Genomic DNA, 8,191 nt, shown 5'->3' with positions numbered 1-8,191 from the left:
CTCCCCCTCCTGCTCTCTCCTCCTCCCCCTCAAATTTGGATAAGTAATTTGAATAGAATAAAATATGAAATTGAAAAGAATAAGTAAATGTAGGTTTCTTGAATAGAATAGGAAATTTTTAGAAAATTTGAATAGCATAAAATATATGAAATTGAAAAGAATAAGTAAATGTAGGTCTTTTGAATAGAATAGGTAATTTTTAGTAAATGTAGGTTTTTGTTTATATTTTGATTTAGGGTTTTCACTAAGTCCTAATATGACGATAATAATGTTTTTGTTTATATTTTGTTTTTGCAGAAATCAAGGAGCCCCTACATCATCCCCGCCGTCGGCCCTGTCACCGACCCCCTCCGACCTCGATCGAGGTGAGACCAGCCACCCCATGTTGTTAATTTAATTCAGGTATTTTAGGTGTTTAATCTTAGAATAATGTAGTATGAACCCTAGTTATGATCGAATCATGTTCAAAATGTAGGTTTTTAATTAGGTGTAGTTAATAGAATTTAGGTGTTTTAGGTGTATGTAGATATAAACATATATATCTTGTGTTGCTCAAATAGGATTTGTGCTTGCCCAAGTGGCCGGCCATTTTTGCAGGTTACACCTCCGAGTAGCCTATGTTTTGCCGGAGTGTTGATTAATTTCCGTTCCGACAAATTTCAGGCGCTCGATATGTCCTTTTTAGCAAAGGTCATCCCGGATTTTTCCGTGAATTCTGGCATAATTTGTGCTAGAATATGTAGGAAATATCGAGTGGCCTGGATTTTCTAGAAAAATAATTAAACGATATTTCGGGTTGACTTTAAGTCTGTCGAGGCTCCATCACTGACGGTCGAAAAATCAGTGAGGGAGTGTATCCACCATATATGAGAGAGGACGAAGAATCCCGACTGTTATCGTGGGGGTCGTTTCTCCTTCTTCTCCAGGTGCTAGACCTTTGTTATGCACTAGGGGAAGGAGGAGTAACGACCATCACCAACGGTCGCAAATTTCAGAGAGGAATCAGTGAGTGAGAGTCTCGACCACATATGAGAGGACGAAAAATCCCGACTGTTGTCGTGGGGGTTGATGACCCACAAGTGTAGGGGATCTATCGTAGCCTTTTCGATAAGTAAGAGTGTCGAACCCAACGAGGAGCAGAAGAAAATGATACGCGGTTTTCAGCAAGGTATTTTCTGCAAGCACTGAAATTATCGGTAACAGATAGTTTTGTGATAAGGTAATTTGTAACAAGTAGCAAGTAATAAAAGTAAATCAGGTGCAGCAAGATGGCCCAATCCTTTTTGTAGCAAAGGACAAGCCTGGAAAAACTCTTATATGAAGTAAAGCGCTCCCGAGGACACATGGGAATTATCGTCAAGCTAGTTTCATCATGTTCATATGATTCGCATTCGGTACTTTGATAATTTGATATGTGGGTGGACCGGTGCTTGGGTATTGTCCCTACTTGGACAAGCATCCCACTTATGATTAACCCCTACTGCAAGCATTCGCAACTACAACAGAAGTATTAAGGTAAACCTATCTGTCGGTGTCAAAACTGGCGGATCTCGGGTAGGGGGTCCCGAACTGTGCGTCTAAGGCGGATGGTAACAGGAGGCAGGGGGCATGATGTTTTACCCAGGTTCGGGCCCTCTTTATGGAGGTAAGACCCTACATCCTGCTTGATTTATTCTTGATGATATGAGTATTACAAGAGTTGATCTACCACGAGATCAGAGAGGCTAAACCCTAGAAGCTAGCCTATGGTATGATTGTCTATTGTCCTACGGACTAAAACCCTCCGGTTTATATAGACACCGGAGGGGGCTAGGGTTACACAAGGTCGGTTACAAAGTAGGAGATATCCATATCCGTACTGCCTAGCTTGCCTTCCACGCCAAGTAGAGTCCCGCCCGGACACGAGACGAAGTCTTCAATCTTGTATCTTCATAGTCCAACAGTACAACCAAAGGATATAGTCTGGCTGTCCGGAGACCCCTAATCCCGGAATCCCTCAGTAGCCCCTGAACCAGGCTTCAATGACGATGAGTCCGGCGCGCAGTGTCGTCTTCGGCATTGCAAGGCGGGTTCCTCCTCCGAATACACCATGGAAAAATTTGAATACAAGGATAGTGTCCGACCCTGAAAAATAAGTTCCACATACAGCCGTAGAGAGAATAATATTTCCACAAATCTAATCTGCCGACACGTTTTGGCAACATGACATTATGCCATGGCCCGGTAATTATTTGAACCGTTTCCTTTAACTAGCCCCGCACACAACGCGAGACAGTTTCTTGACACATCTTGTCAAAGCAGAGATCGTGTCCCCCTTATTACGGGATTCTCATCAATACGGGCATGGGTAACCCAACCGTGCCATTGATTATGGCGCTTGGGGGATAAGCGAGTTTTACTAGGCTAGTGGGGGAGCATAGTTTCGGCCGCCCATATAAAGGGATAAGGATTCACCTTTTCATCCACGCCTTCTTCCTCCTTTGCTCATCCATTTTCGCACACTCGAGCTCTAGCGCCCAAGTCCGCATTTCCCACCTCGACCTTCTCCAACCATGTCTGGAGCGGGAGGCAGGTGGATGGTCTCCTCCGTCACGGAGGGACACATCAAGAAGCTGAGGAGAGCCGGATACCTGCCCGACGACATCGCGCACCGGCTCCCAGATGAGGGGCAGCTCATCCCCACCCCCAGGCCCCATAAGAGGGTAGTGTTCCTTACCCATTTCCTCCATGGACTGGGATTCCCTCTCCACCCATTCGTCCGGGAGCTCATGTTCTACTACAGCCTGAATTTCCACGATCTGGCCCCGAACTTCATCCTCAATATCTCGGTGTTTATTGTCGTGTGCGAGGCCTTCCTCCGCATCAAGCCCCACTTCGGCTTATGGCTGAAGACCTTCAATGTCAAGCCGAAGGTAGTGAGCGGCCGCCAGGCGGAGTGCGGAGGCACCATGGTGGGCAAGATGCCCAATGTCACATGGCTCGAGGGTTCCTTCGTGGAGACCATAAAGGGGTGGCAACCGGGGTGGTTCTACATCACCGAGCCACTTGACCCTAAATGGGCAGTGGCCCCCCAAGTTCTGATCTGGCATCCCCACGCGGCTCACCTCCTGGCAAGCAAAGGGCCTGTCCTGGGGTAGTTCGGGAGAGCTGACCGGACTCCAAACATGTATTCAAAACATGATGAACAAGAAGCTCAAACTCGTCAACGTAGTCCAGGTCATTCTCATCCGCCGGATCCTCCCGTGCCAACAACGGGCTTTAAACTTGTGGTAGTTCGACCCGGCCCAACACCGAACTCTGAACAGGCTCTTCGACACAACTCATGAGGATGCCTGGAAGGTGCTATTCAAGGGTGTCGAGGTTCCCCCGCCCACTATCGAGGATCGCGGATTCTGCGCGAAGCACCAAGCCAGCGCGGTAAGATGTTTTATCTCTCATAGGATACTTGTTTTTCATAGTTTGACTCTATGCGGGATCTAAGCTCCCGTACCTTTGACAGGACTGGCAGGAGACGGACGGACTGATCGATTGTCCGGCTCCTTTGCCCGAAGGCCCAGCAGACGCTCTCCTGACGAAGATGCTGACTCCGGCTCCTTACAAGGTGCCGGAGAAGACCAAGAAGGCCAAGGGAACCCGAAAGAGTTCCCGACGCCAGGCGTCATCGGACTCATCGTTCGATAACTCTGCGACACACTCCTCCCCCGAAGACGAGGAGTAAGAAGAAGATGCTCCCCCTCCAGTTGGGGGAGACAAGAAAAGGAAGGCCGCCCCAACCGGGGGGGGGGGGCGAAGGGTCCAAGAAGGGAAGGACTCTCCTTCCGGACAGTTCCACCACCGCCGCCGAAGGCGAAGACGAGTGGCTGCTCAGGGCCAAGCCCCTGGCGAAATCGTAAGTATTCGGATACCAGAGTAACTCATAGCATTCCTTTGTCGCACTGCTTCTCCTAACGCCGAATATGATTATGCAGCCGCCACGAGCCTGTATCGATGTATCGTCGGATGGCTCCCTGGGCTCGTCGGATATGGATAGCGATCCACTTCCGACCACCACCTCCCCTTTTCCTGCGGACGACGCCAAGGTATTGTCTCAAGAGGCACCGGGTCGAGGGGAGACAGTCCCGGAGGCGCCTCAAGGCGACCTTCCGGACTCCGGGAGCAGAGGGAACAAGGCCCCTGAGGGATCCGAGTTCGGCCCTCAGCCGAACAGCCCGCCGGAGCCTCCAGTGGTTCCGGACTCGGGCAGGCTGCCTCCTTCCAAGAGGGGCAAGACGCTTGTGCCGGTGACCTCTGTCCATCTAGAGGCGCCGGACAATCTGCTGGGAGCGCTTCACAGCGCTTCCATCGATGAGGAGCACCGTACTATTCTGAGTGCGGTTGTCCAGAAGGTTTAGTCCACCAAGAGCGGACTGACTGAAGCCTGTGCCAGCCTTCTAACAGGCTTTGAGGTAAGTGTTTAAAATATAGGAAAAATATTACCGCATAGACAGTAGCCCCTGATGCTCTGTTCGGTGTTCACAAAGAAAAGCCGAACAGAGGATCAAACAATATCGCAGGAGTCTAATATAAGTATGTCAATATGTGTATGCAGGCTTCGCTGCTGGCATCTGCCGCACTGATTGCGGAGGTCGCCACACTGAAGCAGGACCTTAAAGGGTCCAAGGACGAGCTCGGCCTTGCCAAGAGGCAGCTCGAGGAGAACAAAGGTAAGTAGTACCTAGTCTATGGATATGTATAAAAAGAATGCGATTGCAAAAGGACAGGATCATCATGAATTTGCCAGGGGCCACGACCGAAGTGGCGACCCTAAAGCAAGCGCTGTCCGAGGCCGAAGATAAAGCGGCCAAGGAGCGCACCGAGCGGGAAAGGCAAGAGGCTCGGGTGGGCGAGGTGTGGCAAGAGCTCCAGGCTCTCGTGACGAAGCATGAGGCGTTGGAGCTTGACTCGAAGACGCGAGAGTCCGAGCTTGCCGCGGCCCTCGAGAGCACAAAGAGTGCCAAGGCCGAAGCCGAAAAGGCCCTCCAGGAGATTGACGCGATGAAGAAAATAGCAACGGGTAAGGCATTCTATATGCAAAGCAAGCATGTGAAAGTAAATTACCTATTACTTACCCGAATCCGGAGCTCTTCAGGAGCATTCGCAGATTTGCCCCGCAGCGTGTCGGATGCCGCACAGTTTTACCAGGCCGAGGAGGGAAGCTCAACGGAGAAGTTGTTCTGGTCTCAGTATACTGGGACCGAACACCCGGTGCCTCTGAGCGACCAGCTAAAGCAGCTGGTCGAGCTACACAAGGCGGCCGAACAGGCCATGAAGGGCCTTATAGTCCGGCTGTGGCCTAGCGACGCCCTTCCGAACAGCTACTTCGGCCTAGTGAGGCGACTTGTGGATGCCTGCCCATGGCTGGAAGTCGTCAAGCGGTCCGTCTGCATCGAAGGTGCACATCGGGCTTTCGCCCGTGTGAAGGTGCAATGGGCCAAGCTAGACGCCGTGAAGCTGATCAAGGAAGGACCGCCGTAGGGCAAGGAGCATCGCACCCCTGAAATTTATTATGAGGGTGTCCTGAATGGTGCCCGTCTTGTAGCGGACGAATATCCAAAGGATGCAATATTTGAGTAAACTTGCTCGTGTGATCCTGTATGATGAAAACTTGTTTCATATGCGCTATGCAACGCTTGTTTGAATTTAAAATATTACCTTCTGTTTGGCTGTTTATCCAATCTGAGAGATGGCTAGTCCTCGCTTCTGCCCCCATGCCGCGAGTGCTGGGGTGTTCGGGATAAACCTGAGCACTTTTGTTCCCATTTTTGGGTCCTTCGAGGGAGGTGCTCAGCACAGCGAACAAGGCAACCGGACTAATAATGCTTTATCGCTCTCACTTAGCCATAGAATTCTATAATTTTAAATTTCGGCGAAGCCCTTGGTATTCGGAAGGCCGAATTCAGGGCGCGATACACACCTTTAAGCCGGTCAGGACCGGCTCCTCGCTCTAAGCGGCATAAGTCTTTAGGTACTCGAAACCTCGTCGAACAGCGACCAGTCTCTCGCCTTATCATGACAGTCAGTTTTAGCTTTCTCTACTGAGTTGCTTAGCCCAGCAGAACTGGGGCACAATCGCAGTAGTTCTCCTAGTGCTACCTTAGCCGATAGAGCGGAACGTAAGGTACCAAAACATAGGAGCCATGCAAACCCAACATTTGACCAAAGACATGATTCAGAGCTGATGCATATAATACTATACGTTCGGGGTGCCGCACTTGTGAAAGTGTTCGGACTTCTCACACCATATTGTGGGGTACTTAAGCCCCTGGTGTATTGGCCGTACCAAAGTGTACGGTTGCAAGGCGTCATTAATGAACACATATATGTATAAAAAGAAGAATGCAATAATAGTCTTAATGCTATGCATTATTTATTCAAAAACGCGCGTTAAAGCAGAATGATACAGGCAGCGCGATAAGCAAAAAGTAGGACTATGTCCCCTCCAAGGGAAAGCTGAGGAATAGTGTTAAGGCAAGTATTTCACTCGTTATCGTAATCCACCTGGGAGTTCCATTTTGTGATGTAGCTTTCTGCCTCCTTGGATGCTGCATCATGTTTTCGGCAATCACGCTGCCGGACAGGGTTTCTAGAGATTAATGTCCTAAAAGAGAGAAAAATAACAAAGCGGGAAGCCCCTAGTGCGGTTTAAGACGCGTCTTGGGGCGTGCCGTAGTTGTGCCCCCCTCCCCACCTGTGCCCATGGTATTTTTAATGCGTAATTATGTACGCGTGGCACGAATTTTGCTGTTTGGCTGGTGCCGGGGTGGGGGCCGCATTGTTATGCGAGCTCGGGACGTGCCAGGCGGTCCAGTCACCGATTACTCCGGGCGCGCTTGAAGGTGTTCGGGTCCTTGAACGCCGAACTAGTGGATTGCCTTAAGAGGCTGCTTTGTGCTTCCGCTGCGAGGGCCGTAGTGTGCTCCTCCGTTCAGAGAAAGCGCTCTGTGTTTCCATTAACTGTAATGACCCCCTGAGGTCATGGCATCTTGAGCTTGAGGTATGCATAATGCGGTACCACATTGAATCTAGCAAATGCGGTTCGCCCGAGCAGTGCATGATAACCACTGCGGAACGGGACTATATCGAAGATTAAGTCTTCGCTTCGGAAGTTATCCGGGGATCCGAAGACCACTTCCAGTGTGACTGAGCCTGTGCAATGGGCTTCTACACCTGGTATGATGCCTTTAAAGGTCGTTTTTGTGGGTTTGATCCTTGAGGGGTCTATACCCATTTTGCGCACTGTGTCCTGATATAGCAGGTTCAGGCTGCTGCCGCCATCCATAAGGACTCGAGTGAGGTGAAATCCGTCAATAATTGGGTCTAGGACCAGTGCGGCGAATCCGCCATGACGGATACTAGTGGGGTGGTCCCTGCGATCAAAGGTGATCGGACAGGAGGACCATGGGTTGAACTTTGGGGCGACTGGCTCCAACGCATATACGTCCCTGAGCGCACGCTTCCGCTCCCTCTTGGGGATGTGGGTTGCGTATATCATGTTCACCGTCCGCACTTGTGGGGGGAACCTCTTCTGTCCTCCAGTATTCGGCTGCCTGGGCTCCTCCTAGTTATCGCTATGTGGCCCGTTATCTTTGTTTGCGGCAATTAACTTGCCGGCCTGCTTGAACACCCAACAATCCCTGTTGGTGTGGTTGGCTGGCTTGTCGGGGGTGCCGTGTATTTGACACGAGCGATCGAGTATACAGTCCAAACTGGACGGGCCTGGAGTGCTTCTTTTGAATGGCTTTTTCCGCTGACCGGGTTTAGAGCCTTTGAATCCAGCATTTACTGCCGTATCCTCGGTATTGTCGCTGTTAATGCGGCGCTTATGTTTGTTGCGACGTGACCTGCTATTGCCGTCCTTGGTATCCGAAGTACCATGGTTCTTTGGTATGTTATTACTGCGAGCCAGCCATCTGTCTTCTCCCGCACAAAAGCGGGTCATGAGTGTCGTGAGGGCTGCCGTAGATTTCGGCTTTTCCTGACCAAGGTGCCGGGCTAGCCACTCATCGCGGATATTGTGTTTGAAAGCTGCTAGGGCCTCTGCATCCGGACAGTCGATGATTTGATTTTTCTTTGTTAGGAACCGAGTCCAAAATTGCCTGGCCGATTCTTCTGGCTGTTGAATTATGTGGCTCAAGTCATCGGCATGTGGTGG

Source organism: Triticum dicoccoides, chromosome 1A, assembly GCF_002162155.2.
Source record: "Triticum dicoccoides isolate Atlit2015 ecotype Zavitan chromosome 1A, WEW_v2.0, whole genome shotgun sequence".
Taxonomy (NCBI): Eukaryota; Viridiplantae; Streptophyta; class Magnoliopsida; order Poales; family Poaceae; genus Triticum; species Triticum dicoccoides.
This window is presented reverse-complemented; position numbering follows the sequence as displayed.